Source organism: Vollenhovia emeryi, unplaced genomic scaffold, assembly GCF_000949405.1.
Source record: "Vollenhovia emeryi isolate VEMERY1.0 unplaced genomic scaffold, V.emery_V1.0 DF939194.1, whole genome shotgun sequence".
In the NCBI taxonomy this organism is placed as follows: Eukaryota; Metazoa; Arthropoda; class Insecta; order Hymenoptera; family Formicidae; genus Vollenhovia; species Vollenhovia emeryi.
The window spans coordinates 843,103-858,070 of NW_011967172.1; the positions used below are offsets into that span (position 1 = coordinate 843,103).

Sequence of the window (14,968 nt, forward strand, 5' to 3'; positions counted from 1 at the left end):
AACTCGAAATCTCTCCCCTCGTACGAAACTACGATACTATAGAAATATTTGGAGTTACGTGCAATGGAATTTCACCGCAGAAATTCCTGCGGACGCCGACCTGGATTCCGCCGACGACCTCGAAAACCTTCGACCGCCAAGCCAGAGGTCGGCGCTCAATTTCCACTTTGTATTTAACCGCGATTTTCATCGCGGTGCGGTGGGTGTGGTTTCACCCTCGGAAAGAACACTCGTCCCTCCAGCCGTTCTTTCGTTAAACTCGTACGATGGCGATTTGATCGTTTCTCCGCGGAAATCGCGAACGCGTCGGGAGGGGGAGACCGCGCGAAATTGGCGAAATTCGAGCGTCGGTTTCCAAGCGCCGGGCGCCGGTTTTTGCGATTAATTACACGTCCGAGGCCACTGTCGTCGAGAAGCCAGCGGAGCACGGCGGAAGCAGCTCGCTCAAACGTTACCGTGGAGGGTCCATAACGAGAGGTTTCCCTTCGAAAGCGGCTCGCATCGCTGACCGCCGGAACTGTTCATCAGCTACGTGATCGAATCATCCACGGACGCTGATCCTCAAAGCATCGATAATTCGATTAGCCGCTACACGTTCGAGAACCGCTAACCTGTCGACGAGTCGGTTATACGTATCCTCCTTGACCAAGCCGTTGCCCGCCGCTACGCTCTCGGTGGTCATTATCGTCGCGATGCTGGTATTACGGAAGCGCCATGGGGATTGCCTGCCGCCCCCTCATGCCGATCGCGGGGATTGCGGTTTATAAGGAGGGCGTCGTTCAAAAACCACGTAGCTTTGACCGTTCACTTCGAATTGGTCGATTCTCGACGGTTTATCTCGCGGCGCGATCGGGATCCCTTAATAAGGGCAATTTAGTAAATCGAGAAGCGAGAGGATTCTCCGAACCATCCTGGGAAAGACACTCGGAGACACAGTGCCCAACGAGATGATCAGGGAAATCTGCGATGTTCCAGACATCGTCGTGAATGGAACAGCAAGAGATGGGGAAACCAACATCCAGAAGACCCCCAGGAAGACCACCAAAGGGACGGATGGACAGCTAGACATTCGGATTACAAGAGACGAATTAATCGGAAAAAACAGGCTTCAAGCCTAATTTAAGAGGACGAAGAAGAAGCAGAAGAAGGGAAACGAGTCGCGCACCGAGAACTCTTCCCAATATAGTAAGAAACGCGTCTGTAGAGTCGAGAGTACGTAACGGTGGGGCGGGGGCGATCTGCTTATCGACGCAGCCGAGCAGTCTCGATGCAACTCTCTCAAGGCTCCGCCCCTGCAGCATCCATGACACTCCCAGCGTGCCACCCCCGGGTCTCTTGAAGAAATAGAAAGTACAGCGCGCTGCGCCTCGGTGTCTTGGAAACTCGACCCGCCGCTACCCCTTGCCTTCCCTCGGCCAATTTTCCGCGGCCCAGGAGATCCAAGAGATACCGTCGACGTTCTCGGAAGACAAGTCGGTTTTTGTCGTGGGGAGAAAAACCTATTTTAATTATAACCTTTTATTTCACGTAACCCGGTATAGTTTTAATAAATGTACCATCATCGTCCGCGTCCGTCCCGCTATTTTTCTCTCCTTGTCCGAGCCGCGGGGCGAAAATCCCTTACGTCAGGAAGCGCTTACCGAAATTTCCACTCGTCCGGGGGCACGAGAGCGGCGCGGTCGCGCTTTTGTCTTTAATAATGCTTCTGCAGCGGCGTTATCTCTTACTTTTAGAACGGGCGAGCGGCCGGGGCGCGGGCGTCCGGAGAGCCGGTCCATTAATTAGACGGGCCGCATTAAGCCGAGCATTAATATACTCCGCTGGCTGTTTTGTTTTATCCCGCAGGAAGGACGTAACCTACCCCGAAGGCTGACGGCGGGGGCGGCCGTGCCGGGATCTCCGGGTCGGGCGCGGGGCAGGGGACGAGGGGAATTATCCCGATGCGGGGGCAACCTGCTAATCCGACCTGCCACGCAACGCCAAGCCGCCGCCGCCGCCTTATCCCGGGGGGCTGTTTAAATTCCGTAAATCGCCCGCGAGAGCGCCTCTCGGCCCCGGGTGCCGACGGTTGCGCGCTGCCGACGGTGAACGGTCGCTCTCGAGAAATTAGGGAGATAAGATTCGAGCCGCGTGCCGTTAGTCACGTGCGAAAAACACGGGATGCCATCAGCAGAATTCTTCTACCCGGGAAGCGCCATCGCGCGTACGGAAATAATTAAACGTCTTATAATTATGCAGCATATTGAACTGGCCTGGATTGTTTTTTATTTCACGAGAATTGTTTTTTTTGCAAATCACTCCTGACGGATTCATTCTGATATAAATCGAAGGAATTACACGATTGTAAGAAATAATATTTATGGAACTTTCGTCGTCGATTTATGTAGCAATAAATCCCAAGGAATTTTATGCGAAATTTATTCGACAAAGAATTAATTTGATTTAAACGATAAATAAATTTCTGAGGCTCTAATATGGAATCACGGACACGAGCGAATACAGGATGTTAGCGTCTAAGGCCCGGTTTCACCAAACGTCGCTTAACTTTAATCTTAGTTTCGTTCACGCTCGTCTCTTTCTAAAGTAAGTTGAAAAGAGACGAAGAATGAAAGGAGCTAAGCCTAAAGTTAAACAACGTCGGTGAAACCGGGCCTGAATAGTTTTAATTTAAATTTATTGCGAAAAATACCTCAGCCAGGGTTTGAACCTGTACCTCCCTACCCTAGGCGGGCGTCTCACCAATTCGACCACCGAGCGTGAATTTCGCATCTTCGCCGTTGTCCCCGTAGAATAACATCGGCCTCAGTTTTTGCGTAAGGGGCTACCGTCGTATTTTTCCAGACGATTACCGAAGTGTTCCCACACGTGTGTAGCTACTTGGGTGAAGGAGCTCCCGTATCGTCGCCCACTCGAGAGATCGTCGCTTTCATTGCGCCGCGATAGCTTCCGCTACGCCGCCGTCGGCTCGTTACTTCACATTTAATACGTCGGCGAGAGCGCGCGATAGCGGTACAATACGTTGCGAAATCGGCTTAGGTTTATACTTGGATCGACTCTCGTCGGGCGCGAGGAGTAAGAGCCCCCGGTATAACGACGTAATTTAACGTCCGAAAGGAATATTTCCCACGGAATAAATCTCGCGTAACAGCGCCAGTGAAATCCTCGTTTACCCGGCGTTCAACCCTTGCTAATGGGGGTAATTTAAGGGATGTTTTAAGCGCCCCCGGGTCACACGTGAGCCGCACAAAAAGTTCGCGTATTACGACCGTGGCCGCCGTAATCACGCATTAGCATTCCGAACGGTCGGAGCCGCCATGATATTCCGGATACGGCTGGGAACGGCTTAAACTTCCGCTCTCCGAAAAGGGAAGTCGACTTGCGGTGTTTAAATTTTCTTCCACGTGATGCGAAATTGCGCGTGGAACGCGACCAAGGATCTCGCTGTCTGCATGGTCGAATGTGAAGCTTGCTTGATTTTAGATGATACTCAATTTTTAGGCTCCAATTTTATTATTTATTTTTTTTTAGAAAGTTCTATACTAATAATTACCTACGGTGCGCTTATAGTTTGCTTCCTTTCTGATGATATAACGTGCAGCAGTTATCTCATTGGAAACGAGGATACAGTATTAATTAATTCTGTACCTGAGAGGTACAACTGTCGTAACTGACGGGGTCAGTAGTAAAATACAGAAAAGCAGAAATCAACTTGCGTTGCAAATAAGTTGTTTCTTTATATAGTATTTTTGTAATATCTTCAAGTTTGTTTGAGAATTCCGTTTTTGCAAAGAAAGGAATGAAATAGATACAGTTAATAAAATAAATACAAAAAGTTGAACTTGGACAGAGACCGCAAAGTCGACAATTTTATTGTTACGACAGTTCACCTCTCAAATACAATTAAATTGTAATAAATTACAGAAACAGTCTTGCGCGTTTCAACATGCTTCACTTAAAGAGGGTACAAGATGAAGATCGAGGGTAATACGAATTGAAAAGTACACAGCATTCATTATTACGTGACTTGTCTCTCTATCATCCCGAATCTTTCGTTCGCCGTTCATCAGACTAGCAATCGTAATCTCGGATTCGACTGGGATTGGCGCTTGACGAGCGTAGCCAATGAGAGCCGATTAAAGCGCTGGCTGCCTTGCTCCCATTGGCTAAAGGACGATCGTCAATCGGCAATTCAGTCCGAGTCAGCAATTGCCAGTCTTGCACCATCACAGTTAGCGTTTATTCCTTACGACGTACGAACGGCGCGAATAGCGCGTCTGAAACAATACAACACTCGAACGAAAATTGTTTTCGTTCCTGCCGTAACGACGCGCTTCTCTTAAGCCGTCATCGCGCGCGAAATCTCCGCTCTCCCGACACCCCCGACCGCCGGGAAGAAAAGGCAGCACCGTGAAACGGGCCGTTTAACAAGCTCTTTCGCGCCGATAAACGCGCCCGACGCGTCTCCATTCTCTCCCCCCGTCCCCCGTTTTCTGCCTTCGCCCCCTCTCGCCACCCTCTCTCCTCCCCATTCGCCGCGCTCTCTTGCCAGACCACGGCTAATGAAATTCTGGTCAGGTCGCGGAATTCTTTCGTCAGGTGGTGATGCCACCTAAACTCCCCGCTGCGTTGTCGGCTCTTGTATTTATCTTTTTTTTCCCTGTCCTCATCTCTCTTCCTCCCACCCCCCCTCGCCGGTTTCTGTCTCTACGGCATGGGAGCTTGCAGTCTCCTGACAGCGAGGTACGGCGGGCGAAAAGGGGGATTAGGGGACGGGGGTTGCGTGCGTCCTGGCGCGGAGGGTCGGTGGCTGAAATGGGGTGGTGTGCAGTCAGATTACGCTAAGCTATGCCCGTACGTGCTCGCATGGAAGTTCCACCCCTCACCGGGTTTGCCACCCGGCCTGGGAAAATGTATTTATTGTTGTTTGTCCAGCGTCCTGTATATAGCCGTCGGTAGCGCGAGCGAGACGGGACGAGGGCCGGGGGAGGAGGGGGGGGGGTTGGAGGACCGCGGGGTTTTGCTCGAGGTTGAGGTTGAAAAAAAATTGCCCGGGGACGGCCACGACGACGCGGAGTATAAATTCCAGCGACGCTCGCACCTCCGCTCGCGCCCGCTCCGGTCCATCCGCTCCCACGGAGCCGCTTTACTCCTTTTTGGGTTTTTCGATCCGCAAAGCGGACGCGTAAATAAACTGGATGACCACCCCGAAGAGATACCGGCGCCCCGACGCGGAAGCGTCCGCGATAGAAAACCACGTTGCGCGCTGCGAGACGGTCTAGGGGAAAAACGAAAACGTAATATCTGACGTTACTCGGAAAGATTCCGCGTTCTTTGTTTTAATTTTATTTTGTGACACGAGATCTGTAGTTAGAAGCACCTCGAGATGTGTACAACAATTTTTTTAAAAGCCCCAGGAACGATCACTTTTCGAGAATCGATTTCGGCACCGGTGATGATATTACGAAGTGAGACGTTGGAGGGTTTAATTTCAAAACTTTTTTCTTTAGTAAAAAAAAATATTTAAACGCTTTTTCTCAAAGCACGTCACTCTGGGAGTCACCGAAGCGACGGTCGCTCATTTTGCTAATAATATAATAACTTCAAGATTCTGCATGAAGTTGTTAATTACTGCTGGCGACATGATGATTCCTGTTCGTTAATAATATAACATCGAGAGCTATCGCTGCGCCGTTCGATCCGATTCTCTCGAACCGACACGGCTGACCGTGGCGACGACAAAGGGGCCGTAACTACTCCGGAAACTTTTATCTTGCAGGATTAATGGACGGATTAAAGTATTTGCGGTGGGATGCGGGCTGATTGGGGTAAATCGTAGAGGGATTAGAACTTGATTGGCTAATTTGTAAGTGTCCCCGGCAGCCGGCGCCAACTTGGCCGATCGATCGGGCCGCCTCCTGCCACACGCGTGCTCGGCGATACGGCGAGTCGTCCCTCTTAGGCGTAATAATCGCCAAATAAATGGATCGCATTCCGCGTGCGCGCATACGATATTAATTCGGGATACAACGGGCGCTTGTTAACCGGCGCCGGAGATCGCGACTAGCTCCCGCGATTTCGCTCGGAAGCTGAGCACTCCGGATCATCCCATCCCCTGTCAGAGTGGGGGGGGGGGAGGGGGAGGACAGAGGCGTTTCGGAGCAACTTAATGTGCGGCCGGTGCAGGCGGCTGGCCGCTAGACTGATTTACATCGCGTCCCTTTACCGGACGCGGTAAGCACGGCCGGCGGGAAGCTGCGGTCAGCTGAGAAACGTAGCCTGTGATCAGTCCCGTGCCGTTTCCACATCGAGCGAGACCGACGGTAACTAATCTCGCCTCTCATTTGCACGCGCCCGATGTACGTACGTCGGTGTATCTCCGCCTGTGTTACGGCCGGTCGCGCAGCGCACGGGGAAACCGATCAGTGACGTTAATTAAAGGAAACTCTCGGCAGAAGGAATAAGATCTATTTGCGACTCGACAGGGAAAATCCCCGGTTCTCAGTAGGGGGTGGGGAAAAAGTCGATGAATTTTGTCTTTGTCGCGTGCCTCTGAAATAAAAGGCCGCGTTGCGGTTGAAAAAATAACGACGCGACTCGCCGCGCAACTTAGGAGGGCGGACGGGGCAGCGTGGGTAAGCGACAAAACCCCTCGGCGGGGGTGGAGACACAGGGTGGCGAGGATGCGTCGACGCATTAGTTTAACAACCAGCCTCCCGTGTCGCTTGTACCCCGGCTGCTCTCGACCCTCGTTTCGCGTGGCTCTGATCGACGTTTCGAAATATTTTCCGACCGGCGGACGTCCAGACGCTGCGCTTCCTGTCTCCTTACAATTCCGCAGACAGGTTCCTACGGCGGAACGCGCCCGGGGACAAAACCGTCCCGCGATGATGGACTCGCTCGAAGATAAGGGGGCATTCATGACGAAGACAAAACGTGGCGCGACCGCCAGTAGTTGTGGCAGCGTCGCCAGAGCCTGTGTGTCCCTCCACCCCTAACGGCGCCCGGTTTGCCGTTCGCGGGACAATAAACGAAAACTTTTATTATTAATGTTTCGCGGCAAGATAACGCGCGCGGCGATCCCGTCGCTGTAACAGAAACGCGCCGGCGATTCTGTTGCGGCGCGCCCGCGTATCGCTCGCGTTGTTGCCGCCAGCGATTCTTCATCCGCGCGCCACTCTCTCCTCTCCCGTTCTTAACCTTCGGATACGACGATACCGAAATCATTTTAGCGCGCAACAGTAACCGTTATACTGAAAGCAAATAACTGTAAGCGTAGGAATGCTAATTAAATCATTATTAAATTTATTCCAGCAGAGAGAGAGAGAGAGAGAGAGAGGAGAGAGAGTAACATTCCTTGAATTGTTTGGCATTGCGGGGATGAATTCCGCGCTTTGTTCAAATTTCGGCGAAGGCGGTCAGATGCGGCGCGTGAGATTAACTCGGGCTCTCTATTCTAGTTGAGGCCTCGGTCACAAGTAACTCATCCGAGGCGGTCTGTCCGCAGTAAGACGAAGGTCCGGACACTCGGGACATATTCTTGGTCGTTGCCCGTGAGTTAGAACCGCCCCGGAAATCGCAGCCGTTAACGGCTAACGTAAATAACGTAGAAGCGGTTTGCGCCACGGTCAGAGGGTTCCGACGCGACGCTGCTCGAGCAGTCTTCATCCATTTTCCGTTCGAGATGCAGAATTTTGACGAAGCGTAACGATTACTTTATTTGCTTCCAATTTGGACCATATGCTATTAACAGTGTTATCTATATGCCTGCTCAATTTTGAAAACCCTGTCAGTACCAAAATCGAGATACTCGATATCGAAGGCGAACGTGTTCTACAGGGATATTTTAACAAGGGGGTAACCACTTAATGTAATCGTGGGACAGTGTCTCCGAAATCGTGATGAAATACTTAACGATATCTCCATGTACGAAATCGCGAGTAACCATTTGAGGACGTTCATCGGCTGTAATCGTGGCCAAGAGTTTTCGCCCTACGTTCGGCTTTCTTTCCGTACGACGCGATCGTCTCCCTACTTCGCGACTTTTAGCGTAAATTGTACACGCCACACAATTAACGTAGCTCTACCAGCACGCTTTTTGGGAAAAACGAAGATCGATCTGTTGCCTTTCAATCAAAATGTTGCCTTTGTGAATGCACCGGCCGACACGCTTCGATATATCGTCAGATGGAGAATTTCCGATTACAATTACACAATTACGGCTACGTATCCTTATCTTGTAATGTATCATTATGCGTCATAGATTAGTTTCTTTTTAGCGAAATACATGAACAATTTTTATCACAATAAATTAAAACATCCCTGTAGAACACGTTTCGCCTATACCATACGAGTGACTTTGATACTGAGTATCTCGACTTTTGGTACGGACACGGTTCTTAAAATTGAGTAGGTATATAGATAACACTGTTAATAGCATGGTCCAAATTCGAAGCAAAGACATGGAAAATCGATTTACCGATGAACGTTCTTAAGGGGATCCTGGACTGACAAATAAACTTTGACTTCGTCGATAATTTAACGTCCTATGCTGTGTTCAGCTCAGGACGTAAAGATGTATTAGAAACATACACATACGCAACACAATAAGACGAGAATAGAGATATTCATGAGATGTCTATCCTTGTCTAACACTTTGCAGCGCTCTGTCGCAAGATCCTGTACCCAAGTTTATTATTTTGTAGCAACACTTCGGATGTAAATATGTGAGTTTCTACATGAAATGAAGTTCTTTGGTAATCTTTTCTATTAGACTTTTAATTTGTGGTTTTATCGATTCGACGTTATTCTTTGATCTAATCCGAATTGCAGACTGCTTTCTATTTGTACCAATAGGTTATATAATTTGTATACAAGCGAACGTTTCTTCGAACTGACACCTTTACGTGCGACACCAAGAAATATTTTATAGTTTTTGTTTGTTTTTAGTCTTAAACTGATCAGCCAGCAATGTATGTCTGTACATACTTTAGGTATATGAAAGGATTTTTAAATCCGTAAAGCCAATTCGAAGATAGCTGTGTCAGACTGAACGTCGGAATTTGCCGTCACTCCAGCGTCCCTTTAACTATTCATACGTGGGCGATGTAAGTTTATATTAAAACGAGCAACATCTTTTACCGCGCGACATAAAAAGCGATGTTGTGAGCGATGTCCCGCAGTTAATAACAACATTAGAAATATTAATTGAAACAAAGTTTTTTGTTGATCCAACTGGCAATATAATAAATTAAATGTTACATTGATACGACGTTACGACCCAAGTGTCAGATGCTTATAGAAAGTTACCTCGTGCATAGACGTTCGCGGAGCATAAATTATAGCAGACTCACAAGTCGTTGTCAACGCAGGAAATCGTCGGGAAAATTATTTTAATTTACGTGAGCACATTCGAGCATGATGAAAGTCCGAACTGTACTGAGTCATAGGTAAAAGCAAGAAACAACCAGAGGACAAATTTGACCTACAGTGTTTTGATCAAGCTTCTAATCGACCATGACTGGCGATGTGTTTTTAACACAGAAAAGTCGTTGCGAAAAATATTACCTCAGCCAGGATTTGAACCTGGTCGATTGAAGCTTGATCATTGTTAGTCATTCGCTGGCGTCAAATAATTCTTGATGTTATCTATACACCTAGACCGAATAATGGTGTCCAAGTGGGGGGGGGGGGGGAAGGGAAGGGAACGGGGATACTTAAAAATCGCGTTACGATAGTGCTGCGTACAACCCGTATCGGTTGTACACTGACCATCGGCTACGTCCCGACATCCGACAGCGACAAACGACGTATAAAGTTCTTGAAAATGCCAGGTTGTCCCACGATCGCATGATTTGCAGAGTGAAATTTAAGAGAAAATTCTCTCAGTGTATGTACCTTTAATTTTAACGAGCCGCTAAATGGAGTCGTACAGTAGTTGTGACATCGACAATTTCAATTTATATCCCGCCGAGAGTTAATACGAAGGAAAACGCTTGACCGATAGTGAACCTTTCTCACTTACCTTCCGTCCCGCCATCGATCTTAGTCTTTATCGAATTATTGCAGAAAATCGAGTTTCGAATAAGTTAGCGGTAAGCGATCGACACGAAGGGCGAAGATTATGGAGAGGAGGGAAGGGTGAGAGAAGGAGAGCGGGGCGTTAGCTATTCTTCGCGGTCACTGTCTACGTGTTTCGACGGCGACCAGTCCGGACGTGGTCGCTCGCGAACGAGAACACTTAATCCGAGTGGTGCTCGATTAAACCGGTGACAGGGAACGTCAGGCCGCTGCCGTGCACTGTGATATATCGCTGCTCGGGAGAGAAGAGTCCGTAAAAGCACGAAGCGCGAAGGGAGAGGAATTTATGTGCATCCGCGGTCTTACGGAGAACGGCTGCTGTGGCACCCGGATTGGACTTGTTGATTCCGGAAGGAACGGCCTAAGATAACATTCGAATCACTTCAATTCCGGGAGACGAGATTCTCTTGGGTCCGAGTAATCTTCATCCCGACGGCATATTTTGTTCGTAACACATATCGAAAGTAAAGCCAACGGCATACGATACTTTCCTACTGGATTGCTTACGAGAACCAATAAAGATGCAGAGTTTTAGATCAGGTGACTTAAGGCTAAACCCTGATTGGCTCTCGTAAGCAATCCAGTAGGAAAAATAGTGTCGTGTGCCGTTGGCCTAAACCCTGCCGAGTTATGTGGAAACTGGAAATGTAACGGCGATGTTAATTAGCCGTTAATAACGCGGTCAAGATTACCGACGGTTATTCGGCCAGTCCGTCCATCTCTGTCCCTGCACGAGGCAAAATACATCGCGGGGCGCACGGGTTAGGAGGGCAGGCGGGAATAGAATAGCTAGGAGATAGTCTGCGAGCCAGCCGATAGCGGCAAATGACCATTGCTGACATCACATCGTCCTAGTGTACTCCCCGATAATTATGTACACGTTTACACGCGGTAACCCAGCGGGCCGCTGCTTGGTCAGCCTTTGCTTAGGATCTTGATGACCGGTCCTTTTGTTAGTCTCGGTAGGGACCAAGTGAATGCAAGAAATATACAGAGGGCGGGAGTGGAGCAATATACATCGTATCAGGTTGCAAGATAAACTTTCGTCGCTTTGAACGATTTCCCCAGGCTAACACGCCTGCACAAGGGGGTAACCACTTAATGTAATTATGGGATAGTGTCTCCGAAATCATGATGAAATCCTTACGAAATCTCCATGCAATCGTTTTGCCTTCATTCTCAACTTGTTTTCATTTTTTCAGAAAATTTACTTCTTTTAGTGAATATCCAAATATACATATGTTATATTTGGATATAGTTCACGCCTATAAGCGCGTATTATTATTTTCATAATAAGACTGAAGTAGTTGCTGAATACTTCTTAGTAAAATAAGAAAAATATATTTTAAGGAAATCTAACAGCTTTTTGAGGTTTAACAGCGTTACATATTTGTAAACGTGCATATAAGAAAATTATTTGCAATTAGATGAGATTATTTGTAATCAGATGAAATCGTATGAAATCGTGTAATCGGTGGGACAACATTTTAGCTAGTGATTATCCCCTTGCGCCTGCGAGCTTACGCATTTCACTTATTTCACAAAGGACGTTTTAGTTTAAAATCTTTATTATTCTATTTGCATGAATATCCATGTAAAAAAAAAGGATCGTGCGTGATGAAACTACATTGCTGCTGTCGACATTCCTGGAACAAAGCGCGCTTTTTGAAACAAGCGACTGAATGACCGCACGCAAGATTCTTATCGAATTCTGTGACGTCGCGACTTCTTCAAAGAGAAACTTGCGGAGCCTCCGCCTCGCGTTGCCTCTTATCGACGAACACTGCCGCGGAGTATCGCGCCCGCCGAGCCGCGGTATCCGAGAAAGTCGGGTCAGCGGAGTTATTGTTTTCGCGACGAATGCACATAAAATAATGGAACCTCGAAAGTGCGGCGGGGCGCGCGGCAGGGGAAAAAATATATCGCGCGTAATACGAGCGACAGCGCCATAGGGGTTCCGCCACACTTCACGTACCGCGGCCGAGGAATTATTGTCGGCGGCCGTCGCGCGCCGCCGCGCGCCTCGCCGCGGCGACGGCGGGCAAAAGTTACCCTCGTTCCCGGGGCACTTCGGATTTATCGCAAGTTTAACATTACACAGAAGTTGGAAACGGCGCGAGGGATTCTGCCGGATATTTATACGGTTTGAATGCACGCACGAGGATCACTCTAATGGTTTTATTATACTGATACCCGCGGGATTTCTTGGTGGACGCATTCGCACCCGCATGATTTCCGCGGCTCCTCGTTTCCGAGGTAGCGCGGGCCTCTCCGCGGGGGGAAGGGCGCGGGAAAGATGGGATATAAAAATTCCGCGACGCTGCGAGGGCTTTGTCCCGGTGAACAATTCGACTCGAATTACCGAAATCTCATCTTTGGGAAATAAATGCCGGCGAACGGCGCCGCCGAAGTGAGACGCCTTTTTTAAAACATGCCAATTGCAGATCGCGCTTCGTCGTTGAAAAAAGAAAAAGAAACTCGACCCTTCGCTCCAGCGTGCGACCCTGGAACTATTATTCTCGCGTACTTCGGCGAACACCCCGTATAAAACCACGAGGCCGAACCGTGGCGGAGCGGGTGATGGGTTCCGAAATGTGGCTTCGACGCATCTTTTCTATCGGCGAGGACGATTTATCATCCCGAACGTTCCATAGGAATATTGAATACGACAAGATAATCTCTCGACACCCATCCCTCCCCCCCCCTCCCGCCACTGCCCCTTCCCCAACGCCCAGAACGATCCCCGCTTTGCGGTGGAGTCGGTAACGGCCGTGCTTAATGTACCGCACCGGGCCGATAAGCTGTTATACCGTCGTGACGTGGCCTCCAGTTTTTGCCCCGCGGAGCGCAAACATCCCTTTCTTCATCGTGACGCGCGTGACAGCGACAGCGTTCACTGTCAGCGGCGTTATCGGCGCGTCTCTGGAAAAGGGTTAAACAACCGCTCGAAATGACGCCGCGCGATAAACAGTACCGGCGCGCGACGGCTTGAGATTTCAAGGTGAATCAGCGTATATGATAAGCGTGCAGGAATTTATTCGCCAGCCGATTCCCCGTCGGCCGGGTCTCCTGGCCGTTTGCCTCACGGTGTTTATCGAACAGTTTGCGTCGTAGGTTCGTGACGAACAAGTTTACATTGGCTCTTCCGTACGATAAGCCCGTCTATATTAAGGCAACATCGCCGCCGAGAGCTTTGTTGGCAGCGTCGTTAGCTTTATCGTTGCAGAGCTACCGTCAATGTTAGCGAGAACGCCAATCTTCCTGCAGTCGCGATAGAAAGGTAATCGCAAACTTGACGTAAACTCGCCCCGTAATGTTTCCCCCGCTTGCTACGGATATTTTAATATTTCGCTCGATCATTGAATTTCGGAGGTTCAAAATAGTTGTGCGGACGACCCCTCGTGGCTCTTGAAAATATTTGTTGAGGTCTACAGAGATGTTTGATTTCCTTTATATGAAAGTGATACAAATGTCAAAAAATTACGCTGCACAAACATTTGAAGGGCCGATAACATTGAGTATTTTTCGATGTGTTACATCTCTCTCGGCGCGTTACACGGGGAAATATTTTCATAACATCCGTTTAATCTCCCATCAGAGCGTATTTTTCAAGTACCGCGCGTTTGACAGAGATATTTTTAATTGATATCCCGCGCTGTGCGGGCGTGTACCATCAAATTTATGAGTTATCAATACCGAAAGCTGGATTTAGTATTTTCCGCTAGTGCGTCTATGTGTATCTCAAAAGTACAGGGTGGAGTACATTGATAGAAACTTCAAAGATAAGTAGCCGAGCAGCGCCGGCGAAGGTTCCCTCGCGGGAGAACAAGCTCTCAGATATTACGAAACACGGCACGAACTTTCATCGCTATCGGTCCTATCTGTAACTTTGCCGAATTCCGCGCTCAAAATTGAAGAAGAGGGGACGAGCGAGCGAGCGATAAAGAGAGCGAGAGAGAGAGAGAGAGAGGGGGGAGGGAGAGAAGAGGAGATGGAAAGGGTTAGCAGCTTATCTCCCCGAATCACGCGGTCTCCCGATACGCTTCGGATGCTCTCGCCCGGTCAAGATGGTAATCGAGATCTCGCGGCTTAATTATGCGAAGTTCAGTCGACGGATCCGAGCAGTTATGCTAATCCGACCTTATTAATAAGGACTCGAGTCAGAGCACAGAACGGTAGCCCTAACCCTTCGTTAAGACCTTCGATCCCCCCCCTCCTCCCCCCACCTCACTCCGTCTTCCTGCCCGCCGTCCTCGCCGCCCGGAATTGCACCCTTTGACTACCCCGCCGTCGCCGGGGTGAGCGAGATTTCTCATATAATCGTTTTATCCCCCGTTTACTTTCGGGGACCTTCCGCGAGACGTGCTTGGGAAAATCAGCACGCCCTGTAACGCTTTTTGGATTAGCAGCGGTGCGCCGGTCATTTATTAAGAACGGCTCACCTTTTCCCTGGTCGATGTACTTTTGTGCGAAATTAAGTGTTGCGTTGAATCGCAACGATAATCAACCGGGATTTTTAGTTGAACTGTATCATATGTAGCGTAAAGAATTTTTCTACATTGGCGTATCATATGTACTCTCTAAAAGTCAATCAGTGAATAATCATCGAAACAGTGAATAGTCGCTAATTCACAGTTGTACTACCGAGGGGTAAACCGCTGACCAAAATCATGTACACCGATGCCTGCTAATGCATTAAAATTCGACAGTAATGCCCAGTGGGCATTTAGCTTTATCTTATTATCTCATTTTATCTTGTTTTATGTTTTTAGATTTTTTATAACGCCCCGGCAAGGCCAAGTAACACCCACGAATGCCCAAAAATTTCTAGCAATGCCGTAAATCCGTACACCACAGTGCCCTCAACGGTTTACCCCTTGTATACTGAAAT

The 14,968-nt window shown here is 48.8% G+C and overlaps 1 protein-coding gene across 4 annotated transcripts in view; it reads right to left on the minus strand.

The window, feature by feature from the left end:
* The window catches only part of LOC105562148 (LIM domain only protein 3-like), a 94,805-nt gene that overhangs the window by 46,675 nt on the left and 33,162 nt on the right, over positions 1-14,968 (minus strand). The window lies entirely within an intron of this gene.